The sequence below is a fragment of the Camellia sinensis genome, chromosome 15 (assembly GCF_055761805.1).
Source record: "Camellia sinensis isolate YWXY chromosome 15, ASM5576180v1, whole genome shotgun sequence".
Classification (NCBI taxonomy): Eukaryota; Viridiplantae; Streptophyta; class Magnoliopsida; order Ericales; family Theaceae; genus Camellia; species Camellia sinensis.
In genome coordinates, this window is record NC_138975.1 from 75264150 (window position 1) to 75285962 (window position 21813).

The following is a 21813-nucleotide window of genomic DNA, read 5'->3' on the forward strand; positions in this document are numbered from 1 at the left end:
CAGTTAAGTAAAAGGGAGAAAGACATGGGGTTGGAAGACATTCACACACTCACGCACACTTATTACAAAATTTGCCCTGTCGACGGAGGGTCCGAATGAAAGCTAGGCTATTCTAAGCTAAGCTACTTAACTAATCTAATAATCTAATTAGACTAATTATTACACAACCAAATTGAATAATAAGAAATTTACTTACTAATTATTACATCACTTAACTAATTAACAAATTAATTAATTACAAATTGATGCTAACTAATAAGTAAGCATTAAACTAAGCTGCTCCAGCTCTGTTTGAAGAAAAAGAGGATGCATGCTCGGTTGCCACCCCAAAAAGCTCTCCGAGTGCTTTCTTGAGGCTCTATCTGCAGGGTGTCCTTGAGAACTAGCTGCTAGATCTCACCATAACAGTGCTGAGGAGTGCACCAGTGGCCTGCTGGCCATGAGGAGCTGCTGCCGACCCTCCTGCCGGCCAGAGATGCACACTACCGACCATCAACAATGTGCTGCCGGCCAACAATAAGGAGGGTGCCGGCCACTGGTGTGTTGTGACACCAAACTGTAGCAGAGCACAAAATAGAGAAAATGGAGGTCTCCCAAGGGTATGTACACACTATGCCACTCCATATCACCTCAAAACATCAAGGGAAAGGCATAATCGGATCCAAGACCATCAATCACGCATCTCGATGCATGATGGCCAAAGATCCAACATGTGCAAATTTTGATAAATGCATGACAAATAAGACACCAAGACCATCTCTTCATCATGATGAATCAAAGGAAATGGAGACCAAGGGAGATTGGCTCATTCCATGAAATGAACCAATCTTCCTCGCGTTCAATACGGCGTCCGATTGAATGCAATGCAAAACATGCAAACAACATGACATGCAAACAACATGCTAATCATGGCATGAAATGCACTACTCTAACATGCAAGCCTTCATGCACAACATGTTAAGGGGCCAAGAACACCAAGGCTAGTGAAGAGGATAACACTATAAGCATGCACTACAATGCTCAAACAACCAAACCAACCCCAAACAGAGTTACACCATGCCCAAAACTGTGGCAAAACATGCTAAGATAGAAGCTCAAAGGACTACATAGACATTCATGCATATTAGCCCAAGCTTAAGGCATAAAACACAACTCTCCAAAGGCATTGAAAGAGTGAAACATGGAATATAGTGGCATGTATTCCAGCACTGAAATGGCATGCAAAATGACTTGGAATCATGCAAACAACCCATGTAATGCATGTTGTAAGGCTCAAGCATCAAAGCTAGTGAAGTGTATTACACTAGAGGCGTGCAAGACAATGCTCAAATGGCCAAATCAGCCCCAAACAGACCCTATGAAGACCAAAACAGTAGCAAAAATGGACTGAGATGATGGCTTGAAAGGTAAGAAAATGAGGCTCATGCAATGGCTCACAAATAAGGCATAAAGGCACAAATCTTAAGGGCACTTAAAGAGTGGAAAATATGGAAGTGTAACAACACTATTTGCTCTGAAATATCATTCTAAATGATGCCAAAACATGCAAATACCTCAAGTTGAGCATGCAAGATTCCTCAAAACTCAAGGCTAATCAAAGCTTTTGCACTACAAGCATGCATGGCAAGCATCATTCGACCAAGAAGCCTCAAAATAGAGCTAAAGCATGCCAAAATATGAACAAAAGCATGCTGGATTATAGCCAAAATGAGCTAGAATAATAAGCTAAAGAGACAAGCATGTTAGGCTAGCAAGGCAAAATTACACTACAAGTGTATGAGCCACTCAAGAGACAACCAAACCAACCAAAAACAGAGTCATGCCAAACATAAAAACTCACAAAAACAAGCTCACACCATGCCTCAAGAGTATAGAGATACATGCTCATTTGATAGGTAAATAATACAAGCAAACAAAAACAAAAACAAAAAGAGAGGGGATCACCCCCTCTGATTTAAGGCCTCAAAACCACATGTCTACCACTAAAAATCTACTAGATTTCAGTGGCTAAAAGGCCAAATAAAGACTAACTCAAAGGTCTTAAGACATGGCACAAAACAAGGCCAAATAAGGCACACAAGAGGGTAGAACACCCTCAACACCAAAGAGGCCTTAAACAACCATCAAAAGCACTTAAAAATAGAACTTTTTTCAGTCTAAAGCAAGGCCTAAAACAATATGCAAGGATGGCCAATATGGTATTTAAACAAAAGCTTAAATGGGGAAAACACTCACCCTTGAAGCACAACTTCAAAACCAGCAAACTCTGAGGCCAAAAACCAACTTTCAGAGCTCAAATAACACTCCCAAGAACCTCAGCTCAAAGATGGTGGTGTATCACTATGTGTTGTAGTGCAAAAGTGAGAGGAAAATGCACTTTAAGGCACAAACAAACACAATATAGAGAGAGAGAATGAGAAATATAGAGAGAGAGAGAGAGAGAGAGAGAGAGAGATATCTTCTTAAAAAATGCTCAACCTCTGCTAGGGAGGAGAAGCCTCTCCTTATATAGAGGAATGCAAAGCAAAGCTTGTTAAACAAGCTTGAAAAGGGTTTCATCCCTCCATACACGTGTATGGAGGCGGGATGAGTGAAAACCAGCTGGCTCAAAAGATCTGGAGTGAAATCTGCTGAAACAAGGTATTCTGCTGGCCATCAGTGGTGGCCAGCAGTGCCTCATTGATGGCCGGCAGGCTTCATCAATGGCAAGCAGGGATAAATGCATGGCCGGCACTGGCAGAGAGTGGTCGGCAGTGCACCATAAGAAGCATGCTAAAAGAACCAGCAAATGGTCCAAGAATGGGACAGAAAGGATACAGGGTTGGAAGAACTCAAACCTGTGACGTTCCGTCGTGAAAGTCGAGTACTCGACGAGCAATCGAACTTGTGGCTGGATGTACCTGCAAGTACAACCAAGTCTTAAGGACGGTCAAAAATGGGATGTTTGCACCTGCTCATTTTTGTGGAGTTTTGCTATGCTTTTGGCTTTGTACTTTAATTGTCTATCTAAGGTTGAAATGTATATAACCCCTTTCTTCACCAATGTTTTTGCTATACGCCCAATCATGGGGCTAGGTCTGTGTATGTATATGTACATAACTGATTCTCAGGTATATGTTCACTGTATATTTATCTACCTGATGCGATGTTTGTGATCTTGGCATATTAGTGGTGGCTCAACGGATATTATTTTATGTTATTTAATGCTTCCGCTAAGGCCCTATATATTATACATATCGAATTTGACGTCCGTTTCTGAAGTGATCATGCCTAAACTTTTAGGGGCGGGTTTGAGGTGTGACAAGTGGTATCAGAGCACGAGTTACTATCTCACACACGGATCCATTGAGCCTTAGAATGTCTAGAAAAGACTCAAGCATCATGCATAATATTCTGAATGCATATGGAAAGATTGATGGCAACGTTAACTGTAATCTGCTAACGTTAATGATTATGATCTATGTCTGTTGTATGTCTTTTGTAATTGGTTGTTATGTAGAATATGGTGAGAACAAGAACGGAAGACCCGGAAGATGCTACTTCTGCATGGTTGGACAGAATGGAAAGAATGATCATGGAAATGGCAGAAACATTACGACAACAATAGTAACAATCACAACCGCCACCGCCACCGATACCTCCACCTGTGATACCAGATTTTCAGGCTGAGGACCGAACCATTACACTCACAAAGGAGTTTAAAAACATGAAACCGCCATCATTCAAAAGAGGAATAGAACCAATGAAAGCTGAGGCGTGGGTGTTGGGAATCGAAAAGTTGTTCGAAGTTTTCCCTTGTACCGAAGCCCAAAAGGTGCAACTTCTTGCCTTCACTCTTGAAGATAAAGCACGGAGATGGTGGATGCTTACGAGAACTATACACCCAGGATTAACATAGGATAGATTCTTCGAACTGTTTTATGATAAGTACTTTCCCCAAAGTATGCGAGACAAGAAGGTGATAGAATTTGAAACTCTCAGACAAGGTAATAAAACCGTTGCAGAGTATGAAGCCCAATTTGCAAAACTAGCTCGGTTTGCACCTCATATGGTGGACACAGATTATAAGAAAGCACGAAAATTTGAAGGGGGACTACGGACTGCTATCCTTGACCAAGTTAACATGTTGAAGTTACCCACCTATGTTGATGTGTTGGAGAGGGTTGTTATAGCAGAGGGAAACATTGCTGCTTAGAATCAGATTTCGGAATGGAAAGGAAAAAGGCAGAACATTCAATTATCAAAGGGGGCAACCACTCCACCAAATAAGAAACAAAATTCAGGGACTTCTAACATTTCCACCCTTACTCCAGATTTGACTCCTGTTTGTTCAAAGTGTGGAAAGAAGCACCGTGGGACTTGTTATCGGTTGTCTGGAGCATGTTTTTGATGTGGCAAAATGGGTCATTTGGTAAGGGATTGCCCTTAGAGGAATCAACAAAATGGAAATAGGGCTGCTACAAGTTCAGCTGGGTCTACACCAGCTCCCAACACCAAGTCAGCTGCCAAGCCTATTAATAATAAAGACACCGCAAGACAAGGCAGAGTATTTGCATTGGTTCCAGGAGATGTGCACAATGCTACAACCGTGGTGTCAGGTACATTTATTGTTCATGGTCGTTCTGCTCATGTATTGTTTGATTCTGGCTCTATCCATTCCTTTGTGTCAAAAATGTTTGCACAAAATTTAGATAGATCTGAAGAAGTATTATCCTATGTGCTATGTGTATCCTCACCTTTGGGGGATTCTATGATCTGTACCTCTGTATATTTTGCTTGTGAACTCCTAATTGGGGATATCCGGGTATATGCCAACTTATTGCCTCTTGACATGACTCACTTCGATATTATTCTGGGTATGGACTGGCTGAGTGAATATGGTGCAACTATTGACTGTTTGACAAAGCAAATCAGTTTTCATCCTCCGGGACAATCCGAATCTACCTTTCAGGAACATGGAGTGACTTCTCCACCTTATTTGATTTCTGTAGTAAAGGCCTATAAATTAATTCAGAAGGGGTGTCAGGGGTATTTATGCAGTATTTTGGAGGGACAAGTGATGAATGGGAGTACTGACATGATTCCAGTTGTCTGTGAATTTTCGGATGTTTTTTCGGAAGAATTACCGGGGGAGTTAATAGACCGCAAAATCGAGTTTACAATTGAAGTGGTGCCGGGAACGCAACCCATTTCTAAGACTCCGTATAGAATGTCACCAGTTGAGATGAAGAAATTAAAGATTCAGTTGTAAGATTTACTTGATATGCGTCTCTCCTTGGGGTGCACTAGTTCTATTTGTGAAAAAGAAAGACGGAACACTCCGATTGTGTATAGATTACAAGGAACTTAATAAGGTGACGATCAAGAATAAATACTCATTGCCTCGGATTGATGATTTGTTTAACCAGCTACAAGGGGCACAGGTCTTTTCGAAAATTGATTTACGGTCTAGATACCATCAACTAAAGGTCAAAGCTGATGATGTTGAGAAAATGGCTTTCCGAACTCGATACGATCATTATGAATTTTTTTTTATGCCCTTTGGAGTTACTGACGCACCAGTAGCGTTTATGGATTTGATGAATTGTGTCTTCAAGCCCTATTTGGATGAGTTTGTAGTGGTATTTATCGATGACATCCTCATTTACTCGAAGAATGTAAAAGCTCATAAGAATCATCTTCGTTCAATTCTTCAAACACTTCAAGAAAAGAAACTATATGCAAAGCTGAAGAAATGTGAATTCTGGCTACAAGAGGTGGCATTTCTGGGGCATGTAATAACAAAGGAAGGAGTCTCTGTTGATCCACACAAAATTGAGGCGATCGTGAATTGGCCAACTCCTACCAATGTAACTGAGGTGCATAGTTTTATGGGATTAGCCGGATATTACAGGAGGTTTGTTCAAGATTTTTCCAAAATCGTTGTACTGCTCACACAATTGACTCAAAAAGGAGTTGCGTTTGAATGGTCAAAACAGCGGGAATATGCTTTCCAGGAATTAAAAAAGAAGTTAACTACAGCTCTAGTTCTTGCCTTACCAACTGGTATCGAAGGATTTGTGATTTACAATGACGCTTCGTATAAAGGACTTGGTTGTGTGCTTATGCAAAATAGAAGAGGTATCGCTTATGCTTCCCGAAAACTCGAGCCCCATGAAAAGAATTATCCCACACATGATCTTGAGTTAGCAGTAGTGGTTTTTGCTTTAAAGATATGGCGGCACTATCTGCATGGGACTACCTGTGAAGTTTATACCGATCATAAGAGCCTCAAGTACCTTTTTACCCAGAAGGAGTTGAATATGCAACAGTGGCGATGGTTAGAGCTTATTAAAGACTATGATTTGCATATCCATTACCATCCTGGTAAAGCCAACACGGTTGCAGACGCACTTAGTCGGAAGAATATGGGGAATTTGGCATATTTGTTTATGGGGAAAAAGGAGTTAGTGACTGAATTGGATAAAATGAAAGTAGATCTTGTGTTGCATAGACAAGAGGCCATAGTAGCATTAGTGATGGCCCAACCGACATTGCTTGAAGAGATCAAACTACGTCAGAGGGAAGATGAAACTTTGAGGAAGATATATGGTGAGGTAGAGACAAAACCGAAACCGAGATTCAATTTGGAGAATTCAGTGCTCAAATTTCAAGGCAGATTATGTGTTCCCAATGTATCAGAAGTCAAGCAGAAATTGATGGAAGAAGCTCATGCCTCGAGATTCTCATTACATCCTTAAAGTACTAAAATGTATCGGGATTTTAAAAAAAAAAATTTGGTGGCCAAGCATGAGAAAGGAAATCGCGGATTTCGTCTCCAAATGTTTGCAATGTCAGCAAGTAAAGGCAGAGCATCAGAGATCGGCAAGGTTATTGCAACCCCTTCCAATCCCGGAATGGAAGTGGGAACATCTGACCATGGATTTTGTTGTAGGGTTACCACGGACTCCTCAAGATATGAATTCTGTATGGGTCATTGTAGACCGATTAACCAAGTCTGCCCATTTCCTACCTTTGAGACTCAGTATAATGCAAATAAACTTGCTGCGATTTATGTGAATGAAATTGTAAGACTCCATGGTGTTCCGATCTCAATTGTATCAGACAGGGATCCAAAGTTTGTATCTAGATTCTGGCAGAGTTTGCAGGGGTCAATGGGTACAGAATTAAAGTTTAGCACAGCCTTCCACCCTCAGACAGACGGACAATCCGAAAGAACGATACAGACGTTAGAGGATATGCTCCGAATGTGTATTTTGAATTTTCAGGGAAGTTGGGAAACTCATCTACCATTAGTAGAATTCGCATATAATAACAGTTATCACTCAAGTATTAGGATGGCACCCTACAAGGCTCTGTATGGAAGACCATGTCGTTCCCCCGTGTGTTGGGCTGAAGTTGGAGATAGATCATTATTAGGGCCTGAAATTGTTCAACTAACAACTGAAAAGGTTAAAACTATCCGAGAAAGACTGAAAACCGCCCAAAGTAGGCAAAAAGTTATGCGGATCACCGACGAAGGGAGTTAGAATTTGAAGTAGGGAATCATGTTTTTGTGAAAGTTACTCCGATGACGGGGCATCCAAGGTTTCGCAAAAGAGGTAAGTTAACACCCCGATATGTTGGCCCATTCCAAGTTCTGGAAAAAGTGGGTTCGGTAGCTTACCGAGTTGCTCTTCCACTAAGTATGAGCCAAGTGCATAATGTATTCCATGTGTCTATGTTTCAAGGGTATCTTCCGGATCCGTCTCATGTCATTGATTATCACCAAATCATTCTGGATGATAAGTTGACATATGAAGAGAAACCAATTTGGATTCTAGATCGACAAGTGAAACAGTTACGGAGTCAAGAGATTCCAATGGTAAAAATTGGGTGGCAAGAACATTACGGAACCGAAGCTACTTGGGAAAAAGAAGAGGAAATGCAACACCAATATCCACATCTGTTCCTACCCTAAGGTAAAACAAGTTTGAGGGACCAAACTTATTTAAGGGGGGGAGAGTGTAATAACCCGACCCTCGTACATGTTTTTTGGTATACTTTTAGTCCCCTATTCTGTGCATTTATATGCTTATTGTGAAATTTAGTGTGAAGTGAAGTTTAATTAAGTGAATCTTATGAACATAGATTCCTATCTGTCTAATAAGAAAAATATCTATTACAATTAGAATGTTTGGGTCAAAAATTGGAAGCCTTAGAAGCTTAATTATCTGAAATTGACTTTATGTTTGAGATCAGCATAATTTTTAGACCATGGTATGCTTTTCTGTAAAATTTTGATTTGGAACGATTAAACTGATTAAATTTTTGTCTTTATTCAACCTTTATATATGTATATCTATAAGTGTCTCTTTGAACTTGGAACTTAGAAGCCTTCTCATCAAAATATCTCCTGAGAAAGAAGTGTGAAGAGAATAAGAACAAAGAGAGAAGATTTACAAGGAAGAGGATTGAGAAATTGAGAGGGTATCTAGAGATTGAAGCTCAGGGTGAGTTTAACCCACCTAGTTCAACCCCTTTTCTTGATTTGGAGTAGGAATTCCTTGATATTGTGTGGCCTAGGGTTGTTCTTGAGGTCTTGTGTGTGTGTGTTGGATAATTAGCAAGATAATTTTATCATTTAGTTATTTTGATTCAATTTGAACTATCTAGTGAGAAATCACATCTTATTTCTTCAATTATAAAGCTTGAACTCATCTATACGAATAAATGGTTACATATGTGTATGCGTGGAGATTGGAAATATCATAGAAGTGAGTAGTGTTTATGAGTTTCAAGGAATTAAAGATTTAATTCATATTCAGATTAATATATGTTGTGATTTCTATTTACCTGATTCTTGAGCCTTATTCTTGCAATTAATGGATCGATTTTGAGCTTTATAAATGTTCATCAAAGTTGGATATTTACTTGAATTTCGGACTGCACAAACAAGGAAAATCACCGCACGTGCGGGGGTCATGGCCGCACGTGCGGAAAACCAAGAATTTTGGGTCTTTGGCTACTGGAAAAAAGGCACGTGTGGGGCTTCACTGCCACACGTGCGGGAGCCACTGCCGCATGTGCGGCCCATGTTGAAAAAGTTCGTCCGCTCCGTTTTTCCTGTTTGACCCTCTGATGTTATTAAAATAATTCTTTGATGTTCTTAAGATGTTTGTAAATTCATTGGAAGCAAAACGAATCAGAAAATGATTTGAAAGGGAAAAGAACTAATTTGTAAATTATGTATGCGTGTAAGACACACTCCGGGAGGACCAATCGCTCTGCTACAGCCTTGTGAGTACTAGTACTGTAGTTGCACATTTACTTATCGTTAATAATTCTTGTTATTAATGCTCTGTTCTTCGCAAGTTAATTACGTTAACACTGATAAATGATTGGAAAATCTACGTACATTCGTACGACTCTGGAATTACTCTGCTTTGTGGATATCTGGGCCTAAGGGCAATCTGTAAACTCTGTTGGGCCTAAGGCCACTATATAAACTCCGTTGGCCTAAGGCCGATCTATAAAACCTGCTAGGCCTAAGGCCGTTCTGTATGTTACAGGGCTTAAAGCCATTCTGTTTAAAGACTTGGCCCAAGGTCGTTTTGGAAATAGTTACAGAATTTGATTAATCATATGTTCTCTGTGCTTATACACTTTATAAATCAAGTTAATCATTGAATTGTAAGTACTATTATTCACTGAGCCTGGCTCATTCTGTGTTATGTCTACTTCTGTAGGTAATCAACTTGGAGGTCAGTCTTAAACCATGAAGCTCGTTTCTCTTTTGTCAACCTCAGTGTGTCCAGACACTTAGATGAAGCCCGCTCATTTTTGTGGAGTTTTGTTACGCAGAATGGCCGGAACGAATCATTGACCAGCAAGTTAAACAGTTGAGAAGCAAGTCCATCCCAATGGTGAAAGTGGAATGGAAAGAACACTATGGGACGGATGCTACATGGGAAAAAGAAGACGAAATGCGACTACGCTATCCACATTTGACGAAGGTAAAATAAGTTTGGAGGACCAAACTTCCTAAAGGGGGGAAGACTGTGATAACCCTGCTCTGTATTATGCTAATTGATCTTTATTATGAATATGATCATGTGTTTGATATGATTTTGAGTTCCATTTATATGAATATATGTGGTTCTGATTTCTATCTGTTCACCGTAGAAAAATCTATTTGACATTCTGCTTTAGAATTTAAATTGAAGGCCTTATCGGCCACAGAAATCGAAATTGACTACGTCATTGTGATTGGCTTAATCTTTAGAGCCTACGGTGAAATTTAATTGAAAATTGATTCAGATCAGATTAATTAGATTAAATTAATGAAATACTGCTCAATTAAATAGTACTAATGAAATGTGATTAAGGGAGCTTATATAAAGGGGGCATTATACACTCACATTCACTTGTTTGAGCTCAAAAATCAGATTTTACACTTTAGAGAGAGAGAGGGTTGGCTAGAGAGAGAGAGGGTGAAGGCAATTGAAGATTGTGCAAGAAACTTGAATAATTTGAAGACCAACTCAAGAATTAACCATAATTTGGAGGAGTTGAAGCTCTTAGGTGAGTAATCAACCCTTAATTTATGAGTTGAGTATGTAATTTTGTGAATTTAAGTGGTATGGTAGCTCATGGCAAAGATTGAGTTGAACATGAAGTTAGAATGCACATGCATGCATGAAATTACTATGAATCACAATGAATTGCCATGAAATTGCCTAAGCTAGCATGAATAATGTTGAACATGGAGAATTGGGCTCCAATCTCCAATCTTCACATGCATGCATAATTTTCATGGGTTTCATAATGATAAGTGTCATTTGTAAGATTTGAAATAGAAATGAAGTAAAAAATTGACATGCATGTTTGATTATTGAAGATATGAAGCTTATATGAGGTTTGAATGCATGAGTTTTGATTACACAAAAGAAATGTTGAATGATTTGAGAATGTGACCATGATTTTGAATAATTGGCCTTATATTGCTTACATCCTCATGATGTATATTGTGTCTCCACGTTTTGGACCAAAAACATGAAAGTTGGACCTTTGAATATCAAGGTTGCACTTGAAGAACAATTCTGGAAAACCCAGAAATTGACATGTCTGCTCGAGCGGGGAAAGCGCCGCTCGAGCCTGAAATGCGAGCTCCCAGAATATTTTTGCAGACATTGATGTCCGCTTGAGCAGGTAAATTCACGCTCGAGCGGGGATCTATGTAGAGTGACTTTTAGCTCGAGCGTCCGAATTAACGCTCGAGCGTAAAAATGAGGCAATCAGTACTTTTGCAGACCATGAGGGTCTGCTCAAGCGGTGGAACCCACGCTCGAACGGGGACCCCTGTTTCAAAAATTTTGTAAAAGAGTTCTATGTTTCATTTTCTGTTCTCTCTCACTTCTAAGTACTCTTAGGCATGCATTGAGCATTACGAATGAATTAAAATGATAGGAAAGAAGCCTAAGAGGGATGTATGAATTAAGAACGGATTGAATCGTTTGTGACCCATATGTGTTATGTAATGTGTAGGGTTGAGCTCAAAGGTGAATCCACTGGCAGAACACTGTGAGTAATATCTTAGTAAAGATATTTTGAAGTATGTTATTTGTCCAATTACTTATTTCCCTATAAGTCTTATTAGTTTGTTACTTTGAATTGTGGACAAATGTTTTCTATGCCATATAGTTGGGCCAAAGGCCGTTGGATACAATTGAATGGGCCAAAGGCCGTCTGACATGAATGAATGGGCCAAGGCCGTCTAACAGGAATGAATGGGCCAAAGGCCGTATGACGTGAATGAATAGGCCAAAGGCCGTCTAACATGAATGAATGGGCCAAAGGCCATATGACATGAATGAATGGGCCAAAGGCCGTATGACATGAATGGATGGGCCAAAGACTGTTTGACATGAATGAATGGGCCAAAAGCCGTTTGACGCGAATGATTGGGCCGAAGGCCATCGGACAGGAACGATTGGGCCAAAGGCCGTCGGATATGAATGAATTGGGCCCGAGGCCGTTTGATGTGTTTGGAACCGCAGTCACTTGACCTATATGTATATATATATACTAAATAGAAATATGAATTGGGCCTAAGGTCGTCTGATGTATATTGTTCTAAGTGTCGTTCGTGTATCTTCTTTATTTGATATTATTCACTAGGCTTTCGCTCACGCTCATTCATGTGTTTGTAGGTGAGCCAAAGGAAGTCCAAACCCAGCCTCAATGAAGGTTGTGTGAAACAGTCAAGGTTTTGAAGAGTCAGCCCATACGTCTCACGCACGAGACTTGTTTTCGCCCTTTTGCTATTTTGTTATATTTTATCATGTTGGCGAGAACTTTGAATTACGGTTATATATAGTTTTGATTGGATGACCATGACTTGAATGATCCTGTTGTGTAAAGCTCATATGTTAACTTTCCTTGATGTGAGTTATTAATGTATGTTTGTGAAATGTTATGATGTGCCATTTAAGCACGGCTCTATGGACAAAAGTTTTAAATTTTCTTCCGTTTGGCCCCTTTACTCTGATGAGATATGTCTTGTTTGATTTGAGGCTGCAGGTAATCCCTTGATTACTGGCCAGTTATGTCCTCAACCCATAGGGGCAGGTTCGGGTCATGACAGTTACTGGTCTAACGGCCACCAATGTTGGATGGCAACCCCTTAATGGTGGCCAGCCGGCCACCACTACTAGCTTGCCGGCCACCAATGAATTTTGAGCAGTGTGCTCTTCAAGCATGGCAGAGTTGATCTTAAGAAGGAAAACAATGCAAGGGTTGTGCAAACAAAGGCTTTCGAGGGTAGACAACGGATGTTCTTCAGGTGAAAACCGAGCATGCATGGGCCTCCTTCGTTTCGCGGGACTAGTTAACTAGTCAATTAGTTTAATTAGCAATTAATTATTTATTGGTTGTAATTAATTAGTTTTAGCTAATTAGTTTGTGTTGTGATATTTAAATAGTTTAGTTAGTTGTAGCTAATTAGTTTGTGTTGTAATATTTAATTAGCTTAGATAGTTAGCTAATTATTCATTCAAGTTTTGTAATAATTAGCTTAATTAGCTTAGCTTAGTTAGCTAGTTAGCATTTATTCATTCAGACTCTCCTTCGTGAGAGCATAAACGTTGTAATAATGTGCATGTCTTCCAACCCGATGTTTTTCTCCCTTTTATTTATCCGCTTAAGATGGTTAGTTTGGGGACATGTTTCAATTAGCATACCGTATGCTTGCATCCATTCATTTGTCTTGCATGCCCCGAGGCTCGGCGCATCATTCAAACTGCATTGTCGTTTCAATACCTCGTTGAATACATGTATAGAACACATGCTATGAAATTGTTGCAAATAACATGTTAAGTAGCCGAGCCTAGTAAATTGCATATCGCATGTGTTGCATTAGCCATTTTGTATAGTTAGGAATCATACATATTTTTTCTAACTCTCTCATTTTATCTTAACTTGGAGTACTAGATGAGTTTTTAGTGCTTTAGCATAATTGCATGAGTGTCGATGTTGCCCTATCTAGCATGATTGCCATGAGGCTAAGTGCTTACTTGATATATTGCATGAATGCCTGTGGATAAAGGCTTGTTGTTTGATTTGCAATGATTCAATGAATGTAAATTTTAAGCCCACTTTGTTGAGTGGCAAATTTGAAACCTTTAAGCCCACTTGAGGTGGCAAATTCAAACCCTTTTTGAAAAACAAACATGAAGTTGAATTGTTCCAATTCGAGCAAACTAGTCTATACTTGCTTGTGCGCATCACGTAGTAATGCTAGCATAATAACCGAAACAAGAGCATATAATGTACATAAAAGTCATATCATGATTAGTAGAGGCCGATCTTTGATTGGGCGAGTGGGGGTGCTCGATTCATGACCTTCTCCTCTCGTACCTAAGTTCCCGAGCCGAGGCAACTTTGGTGATGACGGACATGTAGCCTTTGGCACGAGTCATAGCTTTCCTAAATTTTTCAAAAATAAAATATTTAGGTGGCGACTCTAAATCTAGGAAAGCAATCCATTTTTAGCAATTTGATTCAAAATCTATTTCCTAAAAGATTTGCTAGATTTGGACTCTTTGGTGTTTATCAATTTCACATTGCACTTGTGAGATTAGATTCAAAACCACGGGAATCTGAACTGTAGGGCTTTCTTCCGAGCTTCCAAAAGGGGGCGCGAAAAAGTCGAGCTACACGCTCAAGCAAACAAAACCATCGCTCGAGCGCACAATGACCCCCTTCCAATAGTTTAGACCTGCAAAAGATGGCTTGAGTGCAAGAAAGGCCACTTGAGCAAAGATATCAAACCTCAGTAGTTTTGCAGATTGTAAAAGACCGCTCGAGCGTAAGAATGGTCGCTCAAGCAAACAAGTCAAAATTTGGGCAACAATTCTTTGAAAAACTAACTTCCCAACATATTTCAAACGCAACCAAAACTCTCAATAGACAAACTCAACACACAATAATAATGAAATGAGATGGACAACAGCTAAGTACATGGGTCCTCAAATCCAAAAGCAACAAAATGGGTCTGGTCTAAACCAGAATCGTTATACGTATGTGTTCTATTTGTTTACGTGCTTATGTGTTGAGAATGAGACTAAGACTTAAGGGAGAAATGATGTAAGAAGTGATGGATTAGTATGTGAATTTTGAGTTGGTCTTGTTCCACATTCGTGAGAGTGAACCTTGAGTGGCACTTGCCACTTATCAATTGAAGGGGGATGCCGACCAATGGTGGAAGTATGCCAAGGGTTGAATTAAACTCACTTAGGAGGCGTTTTCTCATGCCTTTCAGGAGAAATACCTTCCTCCTACTGCAAGGGAACGTTTAAGAAGGGAGTTTGAAGAACTTGAATAATTCGACTCTACAATGGCGGAGTTTGAAGCCACCTTTATGAGCCTATCCCATTTTTCACCGGACTGTATGGCAACGAAAGAGTGTCGGTGTCTAGAGTTTGGAAAGAGGTTGAGGCCAGGAATTTTGATGAAGGTGATAGGAAACATGACCCGGGATTATGATAGACTAGTGGAGTTCACGGCACATGTTGAGATTATGCTTGAAGGTGAAGAGAAGAGGCGACGGCTTAAGAGACAACGGTTTTCAGAATCTCGAAGGGGCTCTATGGCATCCAAAAAGTCGAAGGGTTCTACGTCTTCCCATCTACCTCCATTACCAACTATGTCATTGATTTCTACATTTGGAAAGAGCACGGATAATACAGGACAAAGTGGGATCACTTATTATCAGTGTGGTGACATAGGTTACAAGTCTATTACATATCCACGAAGGAGTAACCAACTGTGTCAAACTTCTACCCCATTCTCAAAGCTAGACATTTGGTGGAAATCAATCACCTTTTTGTTATCAATGTGGCCAGTCAGGTCATATGAAGAAGTCATGTCCCTAGATTGTCGAAACGGCCAGTACTCCAAGGTTTTAGGCAAGACAAAGCCAGAGGCAGACTCATCAACCAGTTCAGTCTAGAAAGGCGTCCAGAGCCATACATGGGGCCATCTCCGCACAATCTGCACAACATGCCTATCTTCAGAGAGATGATCAGAGTGAATAGAGACCCCAAGGGAGAGTTTATGCAATTACTGCATCTGAACAGTCGACTGGGCCATTGGTGATGCGAGGTACATATCTTATATATAATACTTGGGCCAACATGTTGATAGATACAAGGGCATCTCATTCATTCATAGCATCTACATTTGCATCCATTTTAGGGTTAGTGGTTGAACCATTAGAATCTTCTCTTGTGGTAGAATTACCAATCGAGGGTAAAATTGTTCTGAACCATAGGTGTCGTGGGTGTGTGATCGCAGTCCCTAATCACCAACTCCCTTTTAGTTTGGTGCTGTTAGATATGATGGGTTTTGACATCATTCTTGGCATAGACCGGTTGCCTTCTTATCGTGCCATTATAGATTGTTATCACAGGAGAGTTACTGTGTGTACTGCTGGTGGTGATTGTTTCTATTTTCTTGGGGATAGAACTGATAGACTTTTACCGCTATTATATGACTCTCGTAGTCGAGGCAAATTTACTTCTCTTCTTGCAACTTTGACGAATGATGGGAATGGTGGAGTGAGAGGGGTACTTCCTAGGGTGGTCTGTGAGTATTTAGATGTATTTCCAGAGGACCTCACTAAACTACTACCTCATCGTGAGGTCAAGTTTTCTATAGACTTAGTTCTCGGCACGGCACCTATTTCCATGTCGCCCTATAAATTTGCTCTGGCAAAGTTGCATGTTTTGAAGGAGTAATTGCAAGAGTTGTTATACAAGGGTTTTATACATCCTAGTACCTCACCTTAGGGAGTACCAGCTCTTTTTGCCAAGAAGAAGAATGGTTCATTGCAGCTATGCATCGACTACCGAAGGTTGAATAGGGTCACAATTAAGAATAAGTATCTGTTGCCTAGAATAGATGATCTTTTTAACCAACTTAAGGGTTCTCAATGTTTCTCAAAGATAGATCTAAGATCGGGTTATCATCAATAATGTGTGAAAGAGGAAAATATTTCAAAGACGGCCTTTCATACTTGATATGGCCACTATGAATTTCTTGTGACGCCATTTGGTTTAACTAATACTCCTGCCACTTTTATGGACTTGATGAATTGAGTTTTTTGAGAATATCTCAACAAGTTTGTGGTAGTTATTGTGGACGACATTCTTATATATTCACCCTCTGAGGAGGAACATGAGGCGCACCTTCACATTGTTGTGCAATTACTTAGGGAGCACAGGTTGCATGCTAAGAATGAGAAATGTGAGTTCTGGCTTTCTGAGGTGAAATTATTGGGTCATGTCATTTCTAGGGATAGGGGTACTATAGACTCTTCGAAGATCGAGGTGGTGTAGAATTGAGAGCGACCTAAGAACGCTTTTGAGATCTGCAGTTTCTTGGGTCTTGTCGACTACTATAGACGGTTTGTGAAAGACTTCTCCACGTTAGCTTCTCTATTGACTAGGCTAACTAGAAAGGAGTGAAGTTTGTTTGGAATGAATCATGTGAGAAATCCTTCTTACAGCTAAAGAGGAGATTGACCACTGCAGCAATTTTAATCATTCCTGAAAGAGGGTTGGGGTACATTGTTTACTATGTACTGTGATGCCTCTAGAGAAGGTTTAGGATGTGTTCTGATGCAAGAGGGAAAAGTAGTGACGTATGGTTCACACCAATTGAATACCCACAAAACAAATTGACCAACTCATGACTTGGAGTTGGCTGCGATTATTTTTTCTTTAAAACTATGGAGACATTATTTGTATGGGGAGAAATTTGAGGTGTTCCCAATCATAAAAGTCTTAAATACCTATTTTTCCAAAAGGATTTGAATTTACGTCAAAAGAGGTGGATGGAATTTTTGAAGGATTACAATTTTAAATTACACTACCATCCCGAAAAAGTCAATGTGGTGGCCGATGCCTTAAGTAGAAAATCTATGAGTACCATTGCTAATCTTGCAATTAGAGAATGGGAGATGTTGGGTGATTTGGGTGAATTTGATTTGTATCTTAGTGAATCTCCCGAGCATGCCACCTTGTTTTTCGTCCATGCACAACCAACACTTGTTACTCGAGTTATAGAGGCACAACAGGGTAACTCGAAAGTTGAAGCAATCAAAGAGAAAATCACACAAGGGAACGAGGAAAATGGTTTGAGGACAAATTTCGATTCTAATGTTTGGTATCTAGACTGCCTTTTTGCACCTAAGTTGTGTAAATACTTTGGGAATTTCATCACTCTCGCCTTGCGGTACATTTGAGAGGCACAAAAATGTACCATGACCTTAGCCAACAATTTTGGTGAAGGGATATTAAGTGGGATGTGGCTTCATTTGTGTCCAAGTGTTTAACTTGTCAACAAGTAAAGGCTGAACATCAACGGCCAGCTGGGTTATTGCTACCTTTGCCTATAGTTGAATGGAAGCGGGAACATATCACTATGGACTTCGTTTCGGGCCTTCCTAGAACACAAAGGGGTAACGACGCAATTTGGGTTGTTGTAGATCAACTAACTAAGTCAGCTCATTTCCTCGCTATGTATATGGGTGACTCGGTTGATTACTTAGCAGAACTTTACATTAAGGAGATTGTCCAACTTCATGGAGTTCCAGTGAGTATTGTCCTGGATCTAGACCCTCGTTTTACCGCACGGTTATGGCAAAGTCTACAAACTGTTATGGGCACCTAGTTAAACTTTAGCACCGCTTACCACCCTCAAACAAACGGACAGTCCGAGCACACTATTTAAATCTTCGAAGACATGTTGAAAGCTTGTGTACTAGACTTTAAAGGTTCTTGGGAGAGACACCTACCTTTTAGCGGAGTTCGCCTACAATAATAGTTTTTAAGCTAGCACTGGGATGGCACCTTTTGAAGCCTTGTATGAGTGACTGTGTAGATCACCGTTGTATTCGACCGAGGTAGCGGATTCACCTATGCTTGGATTGAAATTGGTTTATGAGACCACCGAGAAAATCGCTCTCATTCGAAAAAGGTTAATTACAGCTCAAAGTCGATAAAAGAGCTATGCCGACCGGAGGAGGAGACCTCTATCATTTGATATGGGTGATCATGCATTTCTGAAGATATCGCCTACAAGAGGTTTAATGAGATTTGGGCGAAGTGGGAAATTGTCACCTGGATTTATTGGCCCTTTTGATATTATAGAATGTGTGGGAGAGGTAACTTATCGCCTTGCCTTGCCACCATAATTATCTGAGGTACACGATGTGTTTCATGTCTCCATGCTCTGCAAGTATGAGCTCGATCCTTTCCATGTCTTAGATTGTACAAATTTAGAGGTGGATGAGAACGCTTCATATGAAGAGAGATCGATTAAAATCTTGGACACCCGAGAGCAAGTTTTGAGGGGCAAAGTCATACCCTTGGTCAAAGTGTTATGGCACCACAATGGGGTGGAAGAGGCTACTTGGGAACAACAAGCTGAAGTTCGTGAGAAATACCCAGATTTATTTAATAATATGTGAACTTGATTGTTTGTTGTTTTCATATCTTATGTATACGGGTTGTAAAAGAAAGTAAATGAAAGAAATTTAAATCCTCATGCTATTGTTTGAATTCAGCTTTGATTTCGTTTTGATTTGCGAGGTTACGATGATTAAGGCTGTTGTTATTGTGGTATTCATCTTCCTTGGAAATTGTTGGAGTTGTTTTGGCAAGAACTATGAAACTTCATAGATGAAATTCTTTAAGGGGGGTAGGCTTTAACAGCTGATTTTGGGTAACGCTCAAGCTGTCATTTGGTCACTCGAGCATAGATTTGCAACTCCTAGTATCTCACATGTTTGCAGGCGAGACCGCTCAAGCGAAGGAAAGTTCACTCGAGCGCAGATTTCAAGCTCCTAATATTTTCACTGTAACTCTGCAAAACTTCTGAGACCATGCGTTTACCACTCGAGCGATGCAAAGTTCGCTCGAGTGGTCTCTTTGTATTTTGGCACTTTGCTCGAGTGATGAAAAGTTCGCTCAAGCGGTCTGTTCGGGGCAACAAAGTTAAATGCGAACCAAACCCATTTCTAGCTCACTTTTTCATCTTCTCTCTTTCTCTCTAACTGCCCTTTTCCAAACCCTAGATTTCAGCTAGTAATAGCAAGAACCAATCTTTGAGCCTTCATTGAAGTTGTTATTCATGCCAAGAGTTAAGTTTTGAACCGATTAGATCGTGTTATTTCAGAAGTTCATTGCGTGGATCTTCATCTTTCACTTGCAACTCTTAAGGTTGGAATAGTTTTACCCTTGTATAGTTATACTTTGGTTTAAGTGTGCGTGAAATCTTAATGTCACGACCCGAACCCGCTCTTATGGGTTAAGGCCATAATCGGCCTGTAATCACGAGATTACCTACGGCCTCAAACCAAATAAGACAAACCTCATCAGAGTAAAGGGGCCGATCGGAGGCAAATTTAAAATCTTGTCCATAGAGCCGTGCTTATATGCACATCCTAACATTCCACATTTACATATGTTAATAACTCACAACAGAAAGTATAGTAGCATAAGGTTCTATACAGACAAGATCATTCACATCTAAGTCAGCCAAACAAAACTATACACAGACGTATACCAAAATCCTCGCCAACATGACGAAATACACAGAATGGCAAAAGGGCGAAGACATGTCTCGTGCGTGAGACGCAAGGGGTGACTCTTCAAAACTTTGGTTGTTTCATACAGACTTCACTGAGGCTAGGTCTGGACCTCTCTAGGCTCACCTACAAACACATGAATGAGTGTGAACAAAAGCCCAGTAAATAATATCAAATAAAGAATATACATTGGAACAATATATCCCAAACGGCCTTGGGCCCAATTTATATTTCTAACTAATACACACATACATAGACATATGTAAGTTAAGTAACTGCGGTTCCAAATACATCATACGGCCTCAGGCCTAATTCATTCGTATCATTCAGGTCAAACTGGCCTTTGGCCCATTCATACTTTCATGTCAAACTGTCATTCGTGTCAAACTGTTATTCGTGTCAAACTATTATTCATGTCAAACTGGCCTTTGGCCCATTCATTTATTCATGTCGAAATGGCCTCTGGCCCATTCATTCATGTCAAAACGGCCTCTGGCCCATTCATTCATGTCAAACAGCCTCTGGCCCATCCATTCATTCTTATCAAAACGGCCTCTAGCCTAACCATTCATTCTTGTCAAAACGGCCTCTGGCCCATTCATTCATTCTTGTCAAAACGGCCTCTGGCCCATTCATTCATTCTTGCCAAAACGGCCTCTGACCCATTCATTCATTCTTGCCAAAACGGCCTCTGACCCATTCATTCATTCTTGCCAAAACGGCCTCCAGCCCATTCATTCATTCTTGTCAAAGCGGTCTCTGGCCCATTCATTCATTCTTGTCAAAACGGTCGCTGGCCCATTCATTCATTCTTGTCAAAACAGCCCCTGGCCCATTCATTCATTCTTGTCAAAATGGCCTCTGGCCCATTCATTCATTCTTGCCAAAATGACCTCTGGCCCATTCATTCATTCTTGTCAAAACGGCCTCTGGCCCATTCATTCATTTGGTATAGCAAACATTGTCCACCAATCGAATCAACGAATCTTATAAAACTTACATGAACGTAAGCAACTGGACAATAACATATTTCAGATATCTTTGTTAAGATATTACTCACAGTGATCGGCTGATTGATTTGCCCTAGAGCTTGACCCTACACATCACATAACACATATGGGTCATAACCGATTCAATCCGTTCTTAATTCACATATTCCTCTTCAGGCTTAAATCTTATTCTTCTAACTCATTTACAATGCTCAATGTATGCCTAAGAGTACTTAGAAGTGAAAGGGAACGGAAAACGGAACACAAAATACATTTCCAAAATTTTAGAAAACAGGGTCCCCGCTCGAGCGTGGACTTCCCCGCTCGAGTGGACCCATGAAGTCTGCAAAAGTACTAGATACATCAAAATTATGCTCGAGCGTGAAGTCTGGTGCTCGAGCTGAAGGTCTGTCTACAAAGCTTCCCACTCGAGCGTGAACTTCCCTGCTCGAGCAGACATCCAACTCTGCAAAAATACTAGGAGCATGAAATTCACGCTCGATCGGCGATTTCCCCACTCGAGCGAACATCAAATTTTTTGGGTTTTCCAGAACATGTTCTTGAACTCCAATTCGACATTCAATGGTTCTAGATGCATGCTTTTAGCTCAAACTTAACATAATCATATACTAACATGGTACCAACACCAAATTACAACACAATGGAGCTCAATTTCACAAATTAATCACATGC